The following is a 22322-nucleotide window of genomic DNA, read 5'->3' as shown; positions in this document are numbered from 1 at the left end:
TTCTTGTCTTTTGAAGGGTTCACAGGAAAAGAAAGTACAGCAGGCACATAAACTAATAAATGCAATATGATAAAAAATATGTATCATAGAATGAAAGACATATCAAATGTAACTAAGAAGGGTGTTGGTGAGGACTATCTCTTAAAGGGAAACCCTTTATCGATTCACAGGAGCAAAGGCAGAGTGTGGATTTCATTACCAACCACCATTTAGACCCTGAAAACACACACAAGACACAGACATTTCTAATACAAATTCAGACTAAAAGATTCATGCCATTTCAACAAAAATTTATTGTATACCTACTTTGTGCACAGAATCCTTTGCTAGGCTCTTACTAGATACAGAAATGAACAAAACATAGGTTCTGTCCAGGTGACAGTGACACTATTAAGGCTTAAGCAAGTACACCATAAAAAATATAAATATCCCATAGGCAAGGTATAAGAAGTCATTGAACTCAAAAGGTTATTATCTAAGGCTTGCACACAATGACTCTAATTCAAGGCAGAAAATAATGAAGAGCTGGTGAGAAGTTCAGAACTTGCTATGAGGGTTTAGAGGAAGGTGGCATCTGGAATGTTTCAAAAAGGAGAGATAATCTTAAAGGTGTTTGGAACAGAGGGCCAGAGGCTGCTTCCCTTTTTTGAGGCTTCCAGGATATTAAAAAATTTTTTAATTCCAAAAGTAGGTTATAAAAGTTTGTGGTATGTTTGTAATGTTTAATTTTTACCAAACTAGTGCCAATTAAATAAACCCTCAAAAGGAATGAGTACATGTAAAACTTTATAAACTTACTTTGCAATCATATTAAAAGGTCAGCTTGAGGTGTTTCATGACTGTGAGATCCGAATTAAATGGCCCAGTTGATCCTCGCTGGGTCAGGGGCTGGTCAGAGAGCAGGCTGGGAATACGGTAGGCAGGGTAAGGAGAGTGTGGGAATGGATCTCATTCGGGTTGGAGTTTTGACTGTGAAATCATCTAAGATGATTTGCAGAAGCCCTCACCCTAACGTCTGCCGCAATGCTTGTACTGGTGTGTGCAGAGCTGATTAATGCTGATGGCCAATAATAAGAATAAAAATAACATATGCATCAGAAAGAAGGCACCCATTGTTGACTAAGAAGACTTAGATTGCTGTGTGCCTAATGTGAGAGCATAGGAAGACAATAAAAGTAACCTGATGTACCAAGATGGACAAATGTGATGAAGGCACAAGCCCTTTGGTCAGGTTTATCATGAAAAGTGGGACAAAACACCAAATCACTGCCGAATGAACAAAATGAGTTCTGCTGGATGAACAAAACAAACTCATGAAAGATGATTCAAACGTGCCAGGGCAAAAGAGAATATAAAAAACTTATTTCAGGGTATGAAGGTAGTTCTCCATTTTTGCATATGCTTTGGGTAGAGAGCTGACCATGGGTTATTCTTATCTCTGATTTCAAGCACAGGATGATAGTAGTAATTATTATTATATTCTAAAAACTCTTGTTGAGAAATCACTATGTGCATTCTAATTTCTTATTACTAATTACTTATGTGCATTCATTCGTGTAACCCTCACAGCAATGATATGAGTGGGTACCATGACTATTCCCATTATAAAGCCAAGGAAATCAAGGCACCGAAAGATTAAGGATTGGTGGTCTTGCTCGAGAGCCTGGCTCTTAACTATTACAATGTACTGCTGCAAAACTACAAAGCTCAGGTACTAAAAAGACTCTCTGAGATAGAACCTAAGATTTTGAATTTCTAATAATCGCCCACGTGATGCTAATGCTGAGGAGCAAGGTTCTGTAAGATATCACATTGTGCCTAAACTGCTTGCCCAGGTCTCCCCTGAGGCAATGACTAATGCAAACAGCCACAGGCTGGTCTTCAAGGATCCTTCTACACTAAGAAATTATCTTTGCATCTTGTGTTCAATTGGGGGATTCACTGCTTAGCAGAATCATACCCTTAAGAAATAGCCTTTGGCTAGGTTAGGAGGGGTAGACAACCAGCTAGCTGTATTGAGAAGTCTACTTGACCACTATACTGCAGTGAAGGTCTGAGGGTCTTAATTCAAATGGGAGGCTCCCGGTATAGGAACAATTATCTTGTCATCTGCACTCTTCAATGTTCAACATATGATTAAATCTATGTTGTACGCATAAGTAAACATCTCAGAGAGGCTGCAGCCACTAAAACTGTGGGGGCAAATTTAAAGCTTTACCCTAACAGAGCTCCAATATCTCCAAAGGCAACTGTTGTTGGTATGAGACTTTATTTCAAGACTATATTTTGAACTCAGAACTAGGAGAAAAAATTGCTGACTATCAATGTGGCTGAGGGCATTCTCTCGGAAAAAGGTCTATAGCTCCTGAAACCATGGCTGAAACTCATAACCTCCAATTAGCCACAGAATCTACAGTGCCATCCCTCTGTGTGGTGGCTGATAAAGGCAAGGAGGTCTTGACAAAAGGTTTTTTTTACAGGGATAGAAAAGGATCGGACAAGAAATGCAGGCTGTGGCTTCTGATAGACCTATGTTGTAACTTCCCGTCCAGTATCAACCCTCAACTCATTTGTCAATAGGACTTTATTTCCCCTACACGTATCATAGTCCACGTTATTCTGGGGAGCTGACTCCATGCCTCGTTCCAAAGGTATAAATCACAGCATCACCTCCTCTGGTTTCAGAGATGGCTCAAGGAAAAGCGGGTTATCCAAGGTAGGCAACTGAGTACAATAAGACTTCAATCTGGAACTTGTGTTGGAACTGTTGGGGTTAAGAGCAGTCTCATGTGGAAAGATGTGAAGCTCGGAGGATGTAAGCCTGGAGCTTCTAGGCATCACTAATAGCAGAGAATGTGTTTGATACTGAATCCAACTAAAGAAAAGTAGAGGCAAGGAGACCAAGACAAAGTGAGTGTGGATGAGATGTTTTGAGGGTATGGATCTAGCTATGTCTAAAGCCAATGCTACTTCTGTATTTTTTCAGTTCCATAAACAACACATTTCCCTTTTAGTTTGGGTGTCTATTGTTTTGTCCCCAAAGCATCCTGACTCCAGTAGAGTCCTAATGAGAAGTAGAGTTTCTATTTAATTTAGTAGGCAAGTATCTTGAATTGAAGGTTGGGGGGGGGGGGCGGTGGGTAGGGTGAGGAAGAAGTGACAGACTGTGAAATGAATTTGCTGTAAGTCAACCGCAATTTAGTTTTAAAAAAAAGTAAAGACAGAGAGATGAGTAGATGATAAGAGTGTTAAATGGATAAATGAGGAGATTCCCTATGGATTGACTCTGTATACATTAAAATTACTTAGAGGTCCTCTGAGTCTCTCTTACAGTTTCATCATGCATATGAGCGGAGTGTGTGAAGAGGGGAAGTAATTCATACAACCAGGGGTGTCCTGTTCATAGTGCATACCTACAAAATCGTTTTTAATTGCCTGGGTTTCAGAACAGAGAGAGGATCACATTTAAGACAGATTCTGAAAGACAACAGTGCTTTCCAAATATCTAATCTACAAAACATTGCAACAGATGCAGGAGGTTGGAGGCTTTGACAATTCTATTTAGCAAGCAGTAAAGGGAGAAATAAGGAAGAACAGACACATTTTCCCCTGCTCTCCCAGATTTAATGTCCAGAATACTTCCTGACTCATTGTAGCCCATATGCCTCTACCCACTTTATTTTTTAAGCCCAAATATTTTACTCTCAAATTGAGGGTAGTCGAACCAAGTGGTTTTCCAGTTTTCAGGATGAAATGTTCTACTACAAGCCAGAAACCATTTTAAAAATCACCTACCACCTTCCCATGAGTCCTGTAAGCAAACAGATGTGCTACACAGAGAAAATGCATGTATCTTTTTGCCGTCTGTGGCATTTGAACACACAGTTATCCAAGTAGAAGGGGGAAAATGCTATATTGGGAAAAAGAGGTCTTTAAAACAGATATTTATATTTAAAAATCTATATTTAATCTCAGTGGGGGAGAAAATAAATAAAACATGGAATATAACAGAAACATCTCTAAACTGAGATAATGTTCTCATAACACTACTCTTAGCCTTTTACAGACATGCTTCCTTTATTTTGCTTTTGGAAATGGGGTTTTGTTTTTGCATTGATGGATCTCAGTCAATGATGAGATTCCCTATGACTATTCATTACTTGTTACATACAGCTAAGTCTCTGGTGAGGTGTGAATATTTATGAAGGCTGTTCCTTTTTTTGATTGGCTCTGATTCTGGTAGCCTTATTAAGAATAAGGCTTACACTAGATGTGCACTCCTGGTAAGCAGGGCAGCATACCAAATACAGGGTAGAGTTGCAGTGTTTTCAATAAAGAAAGCACCTGGGAGTATTAAAATTTGGAAGAGTATGTGTAGCCCCCAGGCTGCTTTCTTGTAATGTATGCCAGTTTTGAGATTCTGCCATTTCTTACTTAAAGTTAATGATCTAAATTTCAAATGCAAGAACCTTCTAGAAGGGAGTGGGGGGAAAAGTAAGTGAATGGGCAGATTTAGCCTCAAAGGACCTATCAATGAAAGAGCCAAGTGGCTAAGCACCCTATGGTCACTTTTTAAACATGTGGTATAAAACTTGTTCCCTAAGAAAATAATGAAAATAAATGACTACACTGATTCTAAAAATTAACTAAGTGCATATAAACGTATGCAGAAGAGGGAGGGTGTGACTGCATGTAAAATTATATTGTTCTCCAGTAAATATTAATTGCCCGTGGCTTGTTAGATTGGGGATCCAGAATAGATTGTGAGTACTTCCCAATAGTAAATGTATGACATGAATTAAAAAAAAAAAAAAAAAAGACGCTCGGGGCACCTAGGTGGCTCAGTTGGTTAAGCACTGACCTTGGCTCAGGTCATGATTTCAAAGTTTGTGAGTTCAAGCCCCATGTCAGGCTCTGGGCTGACAGCGTGGAACCTGGAGCCTGCTTTGGATTCTGTGTCTCCCTTTGTCTTTGTGTCTCTCTCACTTGCACTCTGTCTCTGTCTCTGTCTCTCTCTCAAAAATAAATAAACATTAAACAAAATTTAAAGAAAAGACACTGACAAAGGAAAAATCTGAAAACCCACTCATGGACACCATGCTTACTATTTCATATAAGAAAAAAATCTATTTTTAAGCAGTCAAAATTAGGATAGAACAGCAAAAAAAAGAGGACTATCTTTTTAATACATTTCAAGTAACTTATGAGATTGAAAGTCTTTAGCTATCACCCCAAAGCTTTCATATAAGTCCAAGACATCATATGCTAAAAAGGCAGAGCTAAATTTGAAAATTGTAATTATAGGCTCATATTGGCTTTGCCCAGGGCAACCAGCATTACCTATGTAGCTGTCCTCTTTTTGGTTTAATGCTATGCTGTGGCTGTCTGGAAAGCCTCGGTAATTTTATATTTGAACATGTGTTCTGTAAGTGAAATCCAATGGACAATAGGGTATGTGCATCAGCAGAGGATATATGTACAATCTGAATGTCTGACATGCACCATTCACCGAGCTCCATATGCACAGACTTCCAGCACACCCATTCTGCGTGGGAATTCAGTCAGACCCAAGCTGAGTAAAAAGCAAGCTGATTATGTCTACAACTGAGTAAGCAAGGTGCTGACAGCCCTGAGAGGCCACATTTTCCATTGTAATTAGAATTTTGCTTCAAATGCAGAAAGAGAGCAATGGCATTCTCAGAAATACTACCAAAGAACCTATGAAGTCTTTTCTTACATGTTACGACTTCCCTGTACTAGCCAACATGCGTGTGAAAATTATGACAACGGAGGAGAGTGAATGCCAGGACAACCCATGTTGCCTTCTCCTTTCCTTCTTTCCTTCTTCATCAATGAGCCAAAAATAGAGTATGGGTAAAATGTATGCAAATCAGATTAAGTAACAACAGCTGAGTTAGCTTTGTCCAGTGTTTCTATTGTTGTGGGAAGAACAAAATACCTATGCTATGCATGTAGAAGCCACAGAATACAAACCGTAAGTTCTGCATGTAAGTTAAAAGCTCTTATACATGCATTTGAAATTGACACCATACAACATAAAAAGACACGGTGAACTTCATGCTAAAAATTAACAATTTAAATTCTCCTTTACTTAGAACAACATTAACCAGCAAATATAAAACATCATCACAACTCAAGAGAGACAGACCATGGGAGAAAGAAAAAAGCGTTTATTGGTACACACACTTTTCCCCTTTGTTTTGAAAAAATGGTTCCACAGTTTTCACTTCACACCTGGAGCCACACACCATGTAGTCAGTCAGCCATTAGCTGTGTATAAAATACTTTGGCTCTTAAAGCATAAGAGCTCTTTTCCCAGGCAATTGCCTGGGTAATATTATTCCTCCACCTCCCTTTTATTATGTGTGTTTTTCCTGCTGGGGATCATGAGAATGTAAAAGCCAGGAACAGCCCCAACGAAATGCGTTTGCCTGGTGGTCAAAAGAGAATTAGCCAAACATATTAGTAATGCTTATTTCAAAGATTTAGCAATCTTTGACAAGAGAAGTTCGAAGGTTTCTCTCCCCCAGTGGTACTTCATCCATGTGACTTCCTAACCCCTAAATGTAAGTTATTTCTATTTTGAGTTTTTTAACTGTCAAAATAACACGTCACTTGATAATTCTCCCAATGCTTTTATGATTGCATACCTGCATTTGTAGCTCTAGTTTCTGTTCGCCGGGGTGTCAGACACACAACAGTCACTTTGGGGGTTCTAGCTTACAAACTTTCCAGACTGGCCCTGAAGTTTTGCACACATTCGAGCTATAACCAGAGTATCATCTCCATAAGAATATCATGTCACACTCATAGTTACTCAGTTATCTAAAATGGCTTATTGGGAAGAGAGTTGCTTTTGATTGCTAACTTTTGGCATCCATGACCAACTCATTCCTACACTTGTCTTTCCAGTGATTGTGGAAAACTGTGCTAACAGTTTGAAGATGGTTAAGCGTCACCTAAACTCTCCTTCAATCTCGCCTTTAAATAGGTTGGTTTTTAGGTTCATTTCATAATAAGTAAAGAAACAATAGAAGAGATGGTTTTATGGGAAAACATATTTGGGAACTTATTATCTGAGCCAAAAGATTCGAGAAAAAGGAGGCTCCCTCATCTTCTTTGTTTTTGACCTTAAAATGTTTTGGTTATACTGACTACATTCTGCAGCAAGTAGACTTGGTTAGAAAATATGAGAGTAATGTCACTCACACAGTATTTTACGGACCATGATAGGAAGTGTGTAAGCAAGCAAATGCTTGGAATAGCAAATGGCAAAATCTAATACCTACAACTATAATGACCCAAAGAAATGTTTCATCAAAATAAGTGCTTAGAATTTTTCTGCCTGACTTAATGGCAGTGGTGGGGCATGAAGGAGGAAAAAGGAGGTAGCATATTTCTTCTGGCATAGCCCGTGAAAACGGCTATTAATTTAGAACCCACCCACTAATTCAACTCCATGGCTAAAGGAGATGAAAGGAGGAACCACATACTGCAAGCCAGCCTGGTCCTTGGCTTGACTAAGAAGTGCTGTATTTGTCTGCTAGTAATAAGTCACCACAAACTCAGTACCTTAAACAACAGAAATGTATTTGCTCACAGTTCTGGAAGCCAGACGTCCAAAATCAAGGTATCGGCAGGGTGGGTTCCTTCTCAGTGGCTCAGAGGCAGAGTCTATTCCACGACGCTCTTCTGACTTCTGGTGGCATGTGGAAATCCTTGGTGCTTTCTGGCTTGCTGCTGCACAGTGCTACTCTCAGTCTCCATTTCCACATGGCCACCTTCCTTCTGTGTCTGTCTGTCTCTATGTCTTCACATAGAATCCCCCTGTCTCCATATGTCTGTATCCAAATTCCCCTCCTTATAAAAGCACAGCAGTTACTGAATTAGGGTTGATCCTAATCCGTTAAAACCTCATCTTAATTTAATTACATCTGCAAAGATCCTACTTCCAAATAAGGTCATGTTCACAGGTACCGGGGGGTAACACCTTCAGTACACCTTTTGGTGTGGGGGGGGTGCTGGCTAACTTAACCCATGATTCTTCTCAAACTTTGCCACATAGCTGAATCACAAGAGCATTTTTAAAAATACTGATGCCTGGGTACAAAACCCCAGAAATTCCAAACTAATGAGCATGAGGTACAGCCAGGGCATCTAGATTTTTCAAGTCCCCCAAGTGATTCAAATGTGCAGCAAAAGTCTCAGAACCACTAGGCTAAAAGATTCTAGTTATTAGTTTCTCAAAAGGATATTTTAGCATAACGAAGTATGTGTTTCAATGAGAAAAATCTCTTTTCCTTTAATCATTTTGACAAGAATGAAAAAAAAATATCAAAAGTACATGATCAAAATGAGTGACATGTAATCAAAAAGAATTTTAGAAACTTACCACTTGATGCATGTTCATTCCATGAACATTTTTAATGTGTATGGTGCGCTGGGCCATGGGAAAGGTCCCGAGGTAGGCATCAGAACCTGAGATATCAGCTGCTCACCCACCAACCTGTAGAGGAAGGAAAGGGTTCATGGTGTTTGGCTGGTTGTGACTAGGTACAGAAATGATTCCTTTCTCACAGTAGTGCTCAGTGACTAGCAAATAGGGGAAACAGATCTTATTTTTGTAGATCAAGTGGCCATCATGAGATATTCTACAATGACGACAGAATGGATCACTCTGTGTTAGTTTATATCTAAGGCTACTCATATTAATGGCTCACCAGATTATTACAGAAAAAGTATTTCAGTGGGGGAACTGGATGAAATAGAAAACTACTTCTTATGTTGCCTTTTTCAGAGACTGAAAAACCCATTTGATATAGATGCCTATAAATGTTGTCAAATGTTATTTCATACTACTCTGTAGGCTCATAAGGATCTGATGGTAGCCGCTAAATCAACACAAACTTCTCCTTGCTTGTCTCTTAGCTGGCACTACAATGTTTTCTATCTAGCACAGTAGTTCACCTCAACCTACTCTGTATCATTGTTATGGACTGAATGCTTGTGTTCAGCCAAAGAATTCACATGTTGAAATCCTATGCCTTAATGTGATGGTATTAAGGGGTAGAACCTTTGAGAGGTGCAGAGGTCATGAGGGTGGAGCCCTCCTGAAAGGAATCAGTGCCCTCTACAGGAAGAGACCAGACAGCCGGCTTGCACTCTCCTGCTCCCACATGAATACACACTCTCTCTTTGCTCTCTGCCATGTGAAGATACAACAAGATGCCATCTGTAAACAAGGAAGAGGACATTCACCAGAACCCAACCATGCTGGCACCTTGACCTCAGATTCGGAGCCTCCAGAAGTATAAAAAATAAATGTTTGTGGTTTAAGCCACCCAGTCCATGGTAATTTGTTCTAGCAGCTAGAGGCAACTAAAAGAATCATTATTTTCATTCTTTATACTTCATACAAATACACTTTAAAAAAAATACTTAAAAATACAAGTTCCTTTATTCACAAAGGAACACTTTTTGTTTTTCATTCTCAAACTCCCCTGTGAAGCATTTTCTTTTGCCTCAAGTTTAGAAAATGCCCTTTATCTCAAACATATCAGCTAAGCTGTTTTTAGGTATATAAAGAATTTCAAAGATACACATAGAGCAGAAGCCCACTTTTAATGTCAATAAATTTACCACTGTCAAAAAATTAGCATCATAATAGCAATGTGAACAGAATTAAAATATAAATATATAAATAATATTTTCTACATTTTAGCATATGAAAAAATCTTCATCTTTATTCCAAGAAATGTTGGCAGTCTTGGGGAAAGCATTTTAGATAGACTGATAAAATAATTATTAAAACCCATACTAAAGAAACAATGAAATAAAATCATGGAACGTAAACCCACTTTGAACAAAGTTCATATTTTCAGTGAAGTGACATGTATATAATAATTTCTTTTTTTTAATGTATATTTATTATTTTTGAAAGAGAGAGAGAACAAGAGAATGAATGGGGGAGGGGCAGAGAGTAGAGACAACAGAATCTGAAGCAGGCTCCAGGCTCTGAGCTGTCAGCACAGGGCCTGACACAGGGCTCAAACTCATGCACCGTGAGATCATAGCCTGAGCTAAAGTGAGACACTTAACCAACTGAGCCACCCAGGCACCCCAATAATTTCTTTTTTAAAACATGATCATATTTAAATGGGAAAGACAGTGTTATTCTCATTTATACCTGAGGAAAAGAAAATAACATAAAGTTACCAAATTTGAAGCCTACATTGCTTTTGTATAGTCACATACATTAGGGAGTCTTTATATGCAGTTGTCTTTAGGGTGCTAGGTTATAGGTTTTCTTTTTTGAAATTTTTCTTTCTTTATTTTGTGTGTGAGAGAGACAGCACAAGCAGGGGAGAGGCAGAGAGAGAGGGAGAGAGAGGGAATCCCAAGCAGGCTCCATGATGAGCACAGAGTCCAACTTGGGGCTTCATCTCACAACCACGAGATCACAACCTGTGCTGAGCCACCGAGGTGCCCCTAGGTTTTCAATTTAAGAGCTGTGAACTTCAAACGGCCCCATTTTTTCACAGTTTGCAACAACCTCATCCCTACCAAAGTGCAATCGCTAAATTGCTAACTACGTTTGTGGACACCCTCTTCACCAACTTTCTTAACCTTGTCACTGTGTTACCATTTCAAATTTCCATGAAATCTACCTTCAAGAAACTGATGGAGAGGAGCCAAAGACTTCTGATCAGAAAGAGAAGAGGACAGGTAGCAGGCTCCCTTGCTCTACCTTCCCTGAACTGGGGAAAGTTACATCAACTTTATGTGCCTCAGTCTCTTCTTCTGTATGAGAAATTAATATTTATTGAGATTGTACTCCAGACTAGTCACTGTAAACCTAGAAGAAGTAAGTTGAATTCTATGGTTTCATAAGTAATTCTAAATACTGTTTTTAACTCCCATTAATTTATATCCCTAAAGTTTGGAATGTGCCAGCTGGCTTATATGTTCGCATGAAATTTCTGGACCATATCCTAGCTCGTCAAAGTCTAGTCTGGGGACCAGCAGCACTGGCATCTTCTCGGAGCTTGGTAGAAATGCACAGTTTTGGGCCTTACCCCAGGCCTGCTCAACCAGATTCTGCATTTGAATCAGATCCCCTGTAGCAGGCATTATTAAAGTGTGAGAAGGGCTGGACTAGATGGGTAACAAAATCTACTCAAACTTACAGGGATGTACACAGAGCAGAGGCTGGCATTCAACCCCTGGATTCAAAGCCAAGTCCTGCTACCCATACCTCGCGCAATCTCCGAAGAAAGAGCTTCCAAATACATAACTTCACTTTTGTGTTTTAGTGCCTTCATCTATAAAAAGGTGGTAAAACAACAGTTATTCCATGGGGCTGTTGTGTGGGTTGCAAAGTACTATGTATAAGCAATTAATACAGTGCCTGCACATTGGAAGTCCTTTCAATCATTAAACATTTATGGTACACCTAACATGTATATGTCAGGTACGTGCCGGGGGCTGTGAATGCAGCAGTAAACAAAACAAAGTCCCTACTTTCGTGAAGCTTTCATTCTAGCGAGGGATTCTGGCAATACAAAACAGATGTTTAAAAAAAAAAAATGTCACATAGGGATATGTTCTGCGAAGTATAGAGAATGACAGCAGAGCCACTGTAGACAGGAAATTCAGCAAACTTCTTCAGAGGAGAAAACAAATGAGTAGGTACCTGAATTTGTTATGTTTGATTAGTATTCAGAGCTAAGTCCCAGGCACAGTGCTAAGCATTTTATATGCATTCAAGTTTCCAGAATCCTCCAATTTGACCCTCTCACCAGAAAAGTGGAGAATTTGCTTGAATAAGGATATTCACTACACAATGAGACATTTAAAGTGAAAATTTCATGAAAAGATTTTTTTGCTTGTCTTATCCAGTCATCGCAGCCATCTTATTTTTACTCTGGCTTGGATTCTGACAATGTATTAATACTTTTTAGTTTGACTGAAAGAACCCCCTGAAACATGCACCCCGGCACTAGAGATAACAATTCCATATGCTCAGCAGCATGATCGCTACATCTGGACATGAGCAAGAACTTTGTAATGGTAACGTGGCACTGTCCACAGGACCTGTCTTTCCACCCATGGAAACTGAAAGGCTCCACACCTCTTTTTATAGAAATAGGTATGTTTTAGTAACTTGGCTACATTCCAATTTATACTTTTACCCGAGAGTGTCAGGCTGTGGCTTTAGCAGATATTTTCCTTCTTTTTCTTTTGCTACACAATAAACAGGCAAACAAATAACTGTTATGTGGTGTCAGTGGCATGAAATGGCTTCTATATTCCAACACAGATGGGGTATCTTAATAATGGGAAGATGATCGCACACTTTAAAGTGCTTTGATATAAAAGGTGCCATATAAAAAGGAAGTTATTATTCTTAGTTATAATACCCTAAAAAAAGGATTTGCCATCTAAATGGCTGCTGAAACTTAACTGCAGAATTGCTTATAATGCTACAATCAGTTGAGGCCAAATTCAATAAAAACTCCATCCGGCATTCACACTGAGAAGACCCACATGTGCCTTTAATTTTTTTTTTTTTTTAATTTCCTGGGCTTCCGGCCCAGAAATTGGATGGGAATTTTATTTAAACCTGCTCTTGTGTATCAACTTTTGGTAAATATCAGGTTTTCAGTTGACTCACATTATGCTTTACATTTTGAGCAAAGAGAGGAAATAAAATGATGCGTATCTCTCTAAATACATATATTTATACACCTCTTACCTGTTCTGCCAATGAAACTGTGGCTCACACTAAATGTTCATCATAACTCCTCCAAATTTAAGATGCCCCCCTTCTGCTGCAACCATAGATTAAAAAGTCCATTAAATCCCTTTCCAGTATTAATCAGTTTTCACCAGCATAGGGAATGTAATCTGAGTTTGGAAATGACTAATTATTTGGAGAGGGTGGTGAGGGGTTCAGCTTTAGATTTCTAATTTCGGAAGCTTCTTTCCCGTCTTCCCCCTGTCATTGTGCTGCCTGGGGCCACGTCCCCCTCCTTGATGAAAATGCTCTTTCCCTTCCCGCCGGACAGGGTATACACATATGCATTAGAAGGAAAATGCATTATAAGGCATCAACTTGAAAATATTAAGAAAAGAAGCACTCCTTTTGATGGATGTGGGCATGGCAGTAATTGCACCTGCTAGGTGCCAGGCATCAGCATAATTTGCATGTGAAATTTTCTCAGTTCCTTCCAGAATACACCAGTTCTACTCAATAAAACATTTTGTCACACTCGGGGGGGTTGCCAACATGTTCCCAGATTGCAAGCAAAAAGATTATTTACAGTAACCAATAACAACTGAAACGACCATAAACAACCTTTCCATACCTGTTCTATTTTTTTTTCTTTTCCTAAGTAGAGAGACTTTAAGGAGCCCAAATTTACTGCAATTTAATTCTGATGGGAAAAAGCACATTATTTTATTTACAGTAGCGTGCTGTGTCTATCCTTGCCTCCCCCCTTTTCAAACATAAATAAAGCCAACTTTTGTTGCTGTTGTTTGTAATCCAGCCATGACTCTTAACAGGAAAAGTTTCCCGATAAAGTGAGAAGTTGGACAAAAATGGCCAACATCAGAGAAAGTGACCCAGTGTATTCCAGGACCCTACTGTGTGTTCATGGGGGGAGAGAAAATCACTGCTGAAGTAGTTTTGAGGGGAACCCTGTCCCGCTCAAGCCTTTGACGCAATTTCTTCTTGCCACCGAGAATAGTCAGTGCCCTGCCTGTGGGGATGATTGTAGGGAGCCCTGCCCTACACCTTACAGACCTGGGCTCTGCCTTTTGTTTACCACCCTCCCCCCGCCCTTAACCAGAGTTTTCCCGGCAATTCGAATTCTATTCTGAATTGCAGGGGACCAGGCAGGTAAAAGAGCAAGAATGAGAAATAGTCAAAACAGTCATTTCCCTTAAACCCCCTCTCAGGTCTCTTTCACCCAGAGTAATGCCCTTGATGATGAGTTTTGTCCCCTGACAGGAGGAATCACCGGGAGAGAAGAGGAGACAGGGCTGGGAATTTGTTAGGCCTAATTAAACAAACATGACTAGAATTTTTTTTTTTTTTTTTTTTTTTTTTTTGTACCACAAAGGGAAAGTAAACTTATGATACCTTTTTAAAACAATGTCAAAGAATTATAAAATTCAGCCCCAATTACAGTTTTACTCACCAGGAGCATTGTTAAAACGGTATCCTAGGACATCCTTCTAGAAACTGTGCACACATAAGTATGCATACAGAGATGCGCAAATGAGCACAAAAACTGTAACTATGTTTCCAGAACTAACTTTTCTCCTGACAAGACCTCTTGAAGGTCATTCTATGCCAATAGTAATACATGTACCTCCCTCTCTATAGATGCTGCTTTATATCCCAAAGTATCCCACTGTATTTTAATTAGACGCTCTGTTAATAACGGACAGGAAGGTTGTTTCCAAATGTTTATCACTCACAAGTAAAGCTCGCTGAACAACCTTTGCCCGGGCACTGGAAGGAAGTTTCCCCAATGAGAGGGCTTACGAATCCAGCAGGCTTTCACCGGAAGTCAAGGTGTTCTCACCAACCACTGCCTGCATGTACTTAGCCAGATGCAGGTAAGACCCACTTCACAGGGCCCTTGTCAGAACACAATTGTGATTATTCTTATAACTGACGCATTGAGGCCTTAGGCAAATTAATTTCCTCATCATTAAGTCAGGAGACAATAATAGATTCAGAGTCGCTCCGGAGACGCCGTGAACCAATTCCCTTAAATTGCGCTGTCCACTACCTGGTACACAGCGAAGCCTTAATAATTATCCGCCTTAATAGGACAGTGGCAAGCTCTGCGCACTTTCGGCAGCGCAGCTGTAGGAGGCTTTCCTAGAAGTGGAATTCCTACCTTTAACCCCGTGCTCCCCAGGCCCCAGCTGTGCGCGCACGAGGCCACCAAGCGGTGACAGGCTGACCGCCGCCCCATCCCGCGCCGCCGCCCAGGGCCCTGCGGAGGCCGGACGCACGTGGGCGCACGCGGCAGAGCGCAGGGAGACGCGGGCTCCTGGCCGGCGCGGGGGCGCGGGGGGCGCCGCCGGCGCTAGGCGCGGGACCCCGTTGGCTGCTCTGCCGCGCTTCCCGCCCCTCCCTCCCGCCCCTTCTCCCCTCCCTCCAGTGCCCGCGCTGGAGCCGGAGCCTGGGCGGCGGAGGCGCAGGCAGCGCTTGCTCGGCGCCGGCAGCAGCCACAGCAGCCTGGCGCGCGGCGGCGGCGGCGGCGGCGGCGGCGGCGGGCGGGCGCCGCAGGCTCGGCCAGGAACGGCGCGGACCGGGGAGCTGCGGCGGAGGCTCGCGCGGGCGCGCACGGCGGCCCCCCAGGCCCCGGAGAACGGCGGCCGGCGCACCGGCGGAGCGGGCGCCTCGTGCACTGCAGAAATCAGGTAAGTCTCAGAGTCCCGGCTCCTTGCGCCGGCCCCGGGCACTACGGTGAGCCACCTGCCCTGGCAAACTTTTCGCACTGGCTTCAAGGCTCCTAGCCCTAAAGTTTGTTTGCGGGGATGTGCCCCCGACGAGTGGAGAATAAGAGATGCGTCTCGGAGCAGATTTGCTCTGGGGAGATAATTTTTTTCTTCTTGCGCGAGGATTGGTTTCCAGGATGGGAACACTTTGCATCTCCAGCTCCAGCGTGGGGAGGTGCGAGGTGGGTCCCACTGGCTAGCCCTTAGCTCAGCGGATTTGGCTAGTGAAGTTGGAAAAAAAAAAAAAAAAAAAAGTTGTGAGATGCAAGGGTACTTAAGATGAATCCTAGGTTCGCGGTGCAGGGGGTGGAAATGTGATACAGCTTTTTGCCACAAACCTCTCCCTGCTCTCCAGCTCTGGGGAAACTCGGGCGGAGGATTCTTCGATTAGCGACCAAGTTTTCCAAGCCTCATTTTCTTTCCACTTTTCAATCTGCAGTCTTGGACAGAATCTTCTGCCGCGTGTATTTGCCAGGTTTTGTCTGGAATGGGCTATAGTCCAGCTTTCCTGAGCTCGGACCTGGTCTTGGCTGCTTTTCTCTTCTCTAAGGAGCCGTGCAAAGCTAACCAAGCGGCTAACAGACTACCAGGAACGGAAACCAGGAAGTGTCAACTGGGTACCCCAAGACACAGCACCATTAGAAAATTTTTTGACTGATTGAAATGAATGAACAGCTTATGGGCTGTGCTTGTGCAAAGCCCCGCACGACCCTCCAATCCGCCTGTCCTTCCCTGTACTGCATTTACTTATTGATGTACAACAAGGAGATGTGCCCAGAGGAATGATTTAGTAACAAAATGGTACCGGCTATGGTGAAGAGAGTCAATTTCTGGTCCGAGCCAAAGAGAGGGGGACAGACAGCTCTGGGAAGGGGGTGGCCAGTTTGTTCACCTGAAATCATGATGTGAGGAAAACAGAGCTAGAGAAAGCAACGCAGGGAGGGGAGATGTGTGATGTTCAGGAGGGAGGTCAGAAACCCCAGCTCATATGGTGAGTAGGTAAATCCAGAAATAATTTAAAAATGATTGGGCAGGAAAATATATATATAGAGAGAGAGATATATAGATATAGATATATAGATATATATATATAGATATATATATATCTATATATCTATATCTATATATATCTCTTTATATATTAATTAGGAGGACTCTACAAGCTGTGGTTTCTGTACCCCCACAGAGATGAATATCACACGAGCTGAAAAAGAATCTTGATCTGTAAATAGATTAAAAAACAAGAATTAATCAGAACAATGAGTCAGAGCCCTACAGTGTTTGAAAGGAGTAATTGCCTTTGGAAGAGCTATTATGTCTCAATACTGAAGTCAAATCTGTTACTTTTGCTTTGCTAGTTGTGTTTACTAACAGTAACATGGCTTTGGCTGCAATTACCTGACATCTGAGGTTGTGGTTTTAACCCTTGGTGGGCTGTGGTACCAGGGAGGAGGTTCTGTAGGTTAATACTCATATCCATTTGAGCAACATTTACGAAGTGCCTAATATGTGCCAGTCACTGATTGCAATGGGACAGGTTCTGGTAAATGTGGTTCATAGAAGATATCTGATAGGGTTCAGCCTTGCCAGTGGAAATATATTTGCTCAGAAATTAATGATCTTTGAGTGTTTGCTTCAAGTCAGTTGAGATTCAACATGTAGTTTGAGGACCCTCGAAATGATCACTATCCACCCGGGAGCTAGAGTGAATTGCTACACATTTTTGTTTCAGCTAAATGGTGAGGCTAAATGCATATGTGTGGCCCTCCTGTCTGAAGGTGGTATAACAGACACAGTGGCTAATTGATTTGTAGGGCAATAGATGCAGGCACTGGCTGCCTCAGACAATAACATTCACCTCCATGTTCTTCTCAATGTCTGGATATCAGTAATGTTAGCACAAAGACATGAAGGCATTAAGTCCATTCTCCAAGAGAACTCTCAAGTTTTCAGCATCCTTCACAACCCACCCGGATACCCTGATTATTCCTTAAAATGGCAGCAAAACATTTAATAGGACCAAAGTGCTGAGCAATTTCACTTGGAGCAAAGATTAGCTACGGACAGCAAGCTGTAGCCTTTCCATTGCTGATTTATGTTCAATTTTATCACTGTCACATTTCATATATGCCCAGTTATTACAAACTAATAGCCTCTTCGCTCTGCTAGCAAAATAAGCGTCCTTCTCTTTTATAAGTTCCTAACTCCTCACACATTCGGTACGCATCTTCTCTCTTTGTTTTTACTGCGTAATTTAAGTGTGAAACTTGAAGTTCTCATTAGCTCTTGAAATGTTTTGTGCCTAAATGGTATACAGATATAATTGCCCCTTTAAAGCTGCTAGTTCTGTATATCACTGTATTATGCACATGGCTGGTTCAGTGTTCTGTGTTTTTCTAGTCACCGGTTAGTAAGGTCTTAGCAGTAAAATAATGTTAACTCCCAGTATGGAGACAGTTAGATGGCAGGAGGATTAATTGATGCTGGCCATGTTTCCTTGCCATCTCTGATTCAATTACTGCCACCAGTTCACTTTCAAGCCTTTTGATCTTAGGGAGTTTGTCTCTTTGAAGGTGAGTTTTTCAGAGGTGCTCCTATGGTTTTAAAATGTATTTACGAGTCACTTAATGCTGGTAGACTAGTTCTTATGCTTGATAACACTGCCTGAGATACTATCCTTTTTGCAAAGATGTTTGGCAGTAATTAGAGCATTGGGCTGGCCACAGGATAGTTGAAGACAGAACATTTCTTTGAAATTAAGGTGTAACAGATCTCAGTCTCAGATCTAATTTGTGTAAAAATTTCAGGAACAAATCAACTATGCGAAGTGGTTTTTGGTTTGTAGCACCACTCCCCCATTTATCTACTAAATATAGCGGAACATTTCTTTTGAAAATTTGCTGCAGGAGCAATCCTTCCCCTAGTCGAAACTTTGTATGCCAGGTTCCAATCCATGGTACATTTTTATTTCTCCCCTTTTATGTACATGTTATAAACAAGAAATAAGGGTTTGTAATAGAAGTGCTGGCAGAACTTTATGGCATCTCAAACAGCTCTGCTACTTGGAATGTAAATATTTGTAGAATCTTTACTGTGCAAGAAGCTGCCTTGCAAAAAGTGAGAAAAAATGACTCTTTTATTAAGTAGGATAAAATAATTCAGGAAGTATGCATATTCCTTATTGCAGACATATTGGCATTCTGAGTAATAGATTATATATGTTATAGCAATTCCATAGCCCTCTCTTAGGTGCCTTTATAACTCAGATTGTAAATTTTCTGTGTTCTAAAACAGGAGAACAAATTTGTCCCATTTGTTTTTCTAACTTGCTTGACTTTGATTGCCTTTCAAATGTTCAGGGATGAAATCTGTAATTCAAAAACCACTTTGATTATATTGCTGATAAATGAAGCTGTCGGTATGCTATCTTTGGGAAAAAAGAGTGCTTGGGACCATTACAATACTTCAAATACTCTTATTCTAGGGAATTAGTCCAACTCAGATCTTGTGCGTCCTTTCGATTGTGGTATTTCTCAGATTTGTCCACTTCTGTCCATCTCCACTCACATGATTCTGTTTTATTCCAAATCACTATCTCCTCCCAAGGGAAAACTGCGCTGGTTTCTCTGCCTCCTCTTTTGCTTCCTCCCCCAAATCATTATCTGCATGCTAGTCAGGGCAATATTTTTTTCTTAAATGTAAGTTAAATTAATACTCCTCTCCTCAAAGCACTTAAATGATTTTATATTGCATTCAGAACTATTAAATATCTACAAAGCCATGTAGGATTTAAACATTACCCCTGTGTCCAACATCATCACATGCCATGCTTTGGGGAGAAAGAACTTCATAGGCTTCTCTCCATTGTCTGCAGTTTTGTTGACCTCCTTCCTATCTTAGGGTTTATTTTATCCCTTTGCCTGGTAGCCCATTCTATCCTTTACCCCCAAACACACACACACACACACACACACACACACACACACACACATACACACACACGCACACAGCACACCCCACATAGAGTTTGACAGCTGATCACACTTTTGGTCACAATATAAATATTTATTGAAAGAGTGCTCTCTAATCCCTCTGCTTGTCTCTTTTTGTCCATATCGCCCAAAGCGCTTATCATAACTTGAAACTATCTCATCTGATTCCTTGTTTACTATTCTGTAACCATCTTACAAACAGTCACCACATCTGTTTTACTTACTATTGCAAAGCAGCTTCTATCACAGGACGTGGCTCACAATGGAGTTTGATAAACCCATGGGAACTATGCTCTGGGGGTGCTGAGTTTATAACATGTGGCTGGAGCACCTCTGTGACCAGAGATCCTGTCTGTCATGTTCATATTCAGCAGAGGTCTGCAGCTGACTTTTACAGAGTGTTCTGTCACCTTGCTCTAAGATCTCTTAGAACTTTTGGATATCTGCTACTTCAAAGCCATTGTGTCAGAATGGGAATCATCATTTTTCCTCCCAAGCTGGTTGTAGCATAAGGTGATACCTTCTTTCATCTTTTCTCATTGTGGTCCTCAAGGCACATGGCACCAAGTGGTCTTCGGTACTGTCCTCTTTTGTCCCTGCAACCAGTCAACTGATTAAAAATACAAGAACTTTCATTCATGTGATTATCCACCAGCCAGGTTCCAAGCCCTTTACTGCCTTTGCAGTTCTTACCTAAAGTTCTTGCTAAATGCAGCAGATCAAGAAACCACCTTCTGCTCCTCTCCAGTCTTTCTGACACATGCTGCTGTATTATTCCATGAACCAGAAACCTTGTATCATTGGACACCCACAGCCTACAGAGAAAATGCCACTGATGGAGCCTGTCTGCATGAGACTTCTCTTTTCTCACCCATCCTTGAACTTCCAACTTAACAGAGCTTTTTAAAACTTTCTTGAAAACTCAGAATGTTGCTTTTGGCTTCAAGATTCCTGTACCCTTGGCTCTAACTCCAAGCCGCTCATTCACATACAACTCATGTCCACCCTTAATTCACTGTTATTTTTGCCAGGAATGCTCTTTAATTCTAATCCTACTGTTTCTGGGAAGCCTTTAGTGTCCTCCAGATTAGGTTTGGAGGTGTGGCTTCCACTCTCAACTATGTTTTAAAATTTTCTTCTTTAGAGGGATAATGGATTTGAATTCAATTGATACTGTGCATTTGTTTAATATCTGTCTTTCCTGATAGTCTGTGCATGGAGCGGCACGGCATATTAGGGTTTTGGTGACTATTTGCACAATCAAAAAAGATGAGTTGATCTCTTTTATTCACGTGCAGTTATACTGTAGTTATTTATGTTATGGCTTCTTTTTATTGGACTTAAAATTTTTAGTGTATAATTTAAATATTTTATTGTATTTTGCACAGTTTTGGGGTGGCAAACTATTAATTGACAACAGATGAATATCTTGATATGGTCTGAACTTAGAAAAATTCTGTGACAAACATATGCCCTAAGGGAGCATAAGCTTTGGTTGTCGGTACTGATGGCTGGTCCTTGATGCAAGGGTCTTAGTTTAGTGCAATGGGAGTAATTTTGGAATTCTCAAGATCCATTATTTATTAGAGTAAAACAATGAATATGAAAGAAATAACTAAATGCTTCACAACAAATCAAAAGTACATCTTCCTAAACTATCAAGAGCTACATAGTTATAAATGGGGGAAGACAGGCTTGTGGGCATTTAACAGTCTTACCAATTGTCCTTCAATAGAAAGCCCCCTTGGAGCACCTGGGTGTCCCAGTCCATTAAGCATCCGACTCTTGATCTCAGCTCAGGTCTTGATCTCAGGATCATGAGTTCAAGCCCCGCAGTGGGGTCTGCACTGGGTGTGAAACCTACTTAAAAAAAACACACACACAGAAAGCCCCCTTATCCTTATAGAGATATTCCATATCTCTCTCACTGCTTCCCAACTAAGTGATCTTTCTAGAAACATTAACTGTTTTGTTGAAATAACGGGCATTCCTTGATCCTTTACAGGATTTTCTGAGTTATTTGTCGGTGATTTGTCGGTGAGACCTGGTGACTAATATTTTTAAACTTTTTATTTTAAAGCAACTACACTCATAGGGAGTTTCAAAAAATAGTACAGAGAGGTCTGTCTGTCCTTCACCCAGCTTCCTCCCACAGTGGTATTGTGTTTTGGCTATAGTATAAAATCAAAACCAGGGAATTGACATTCGTGTGCTACTGTTAACAAGACAACAGACCTTATGTAGTTATCAGCATCTTTTAAGCCCGACTACATGAGTGTGTGTAGCTCTGTGCACTTGTACCCCATGTATGCAATTGTGTAGCTAGGCTTTGAATTTAAAGAACAAACACCCTGATAGCTGCAGTTCCCGTGTTAAACACACTCTGATGTAATATTTTTGCAAGTGGCTTCTAGGTTTCAAGTAGTCCACTTGGATGGACCTTTTCCCATGCAAATGTTTGTCCTGTTGCTCTTAAATATCATGAACTCATTCACCTTGGAGTTGCCTATATGTAAAAGTTGCCATGGAAACAGAAGTCTTGGCATTTTATAAAGCAGGATGTGACATTTGGGTGGTTCTCTGTGGTCATCAGCTTGGGAATCTGTGTTTACTTGCCATATGAGTTTTAAAAAGCTCTGCAGGTAAGTGTGTGTGTTTGTCAATGTAATCAGATTTGGACAGGATTTTTATGCCACCAGGGCCACGATCTTACTGAATATTTCCTTACACTTTCTAACACTAACAGACTCCTGGTCCATTTTTGTTCTTCCATAGAAATAGTCACTC

The 22322-nt window shown here is 40.9% G+C and overlaps 1 protein-coding gene and 1 long non-coding RNA gene across 4 annotated transcripts in view; one reads left to right on the top strand and one right to left on the bottom strand.

The window, feature by feature from the left end:
- Nucleotides 1-7297: 7297 nt before the first annotated feature.
- Nucleotides 7298-15045, bottom strand: LOC109254507 (uncharacterized). Its single transcript, XR_002074835.2, has 3 exons — nucleotides 14937-15045; nucleotides 8414-8527; nucleotides 7298-7881 (listed from the first exon to the last, which is right to left on the bottom strand). It is a non-coding gene; the product is annotated as an uncharacterized LOC109254507 (long non-coding RNA).
- A 308-nt stretch (nucleotides 15046-15353) lies between these two features.
- The window catches only part of CNTN3 (contactin 3), a 339239-nt gene continuing 332270 nt past the window's right edge, over nucleotides 15354-22322 (top strand). For all 3 annotated transcript variants that reach the window (XM_019428460.2, XM_019428459.2, XM_019428458.2), the window contains exon 1: nucleotides 15354-15465. The gene's annotated coding sequence lies outside the window, so the exon portion shown is untranslated. The remainder of the gene's footprint in view (nucleotides 15466-22322) is intronic.

The sequence above is a fragment of the Panthera pardus genome, unplaced genomic scaffold (genome assembly GCF_024362965.1).
Source record: "Panthera pardus isolate Hobbes unplaced genomic scaffold, ASM2436296v1 HiC_scaffold_8, whole genome shotgun sequence".
In the NCBI taxonomy this organism is placed as follows: Eukaryota; Metazoa; Chordata; class Mammalia; order Carnivora; family Felidae; genus Panthera; species Panthera pardus.
This window is presented reverse-complemented; position numbering and strand designations above follow the sequence as displayed.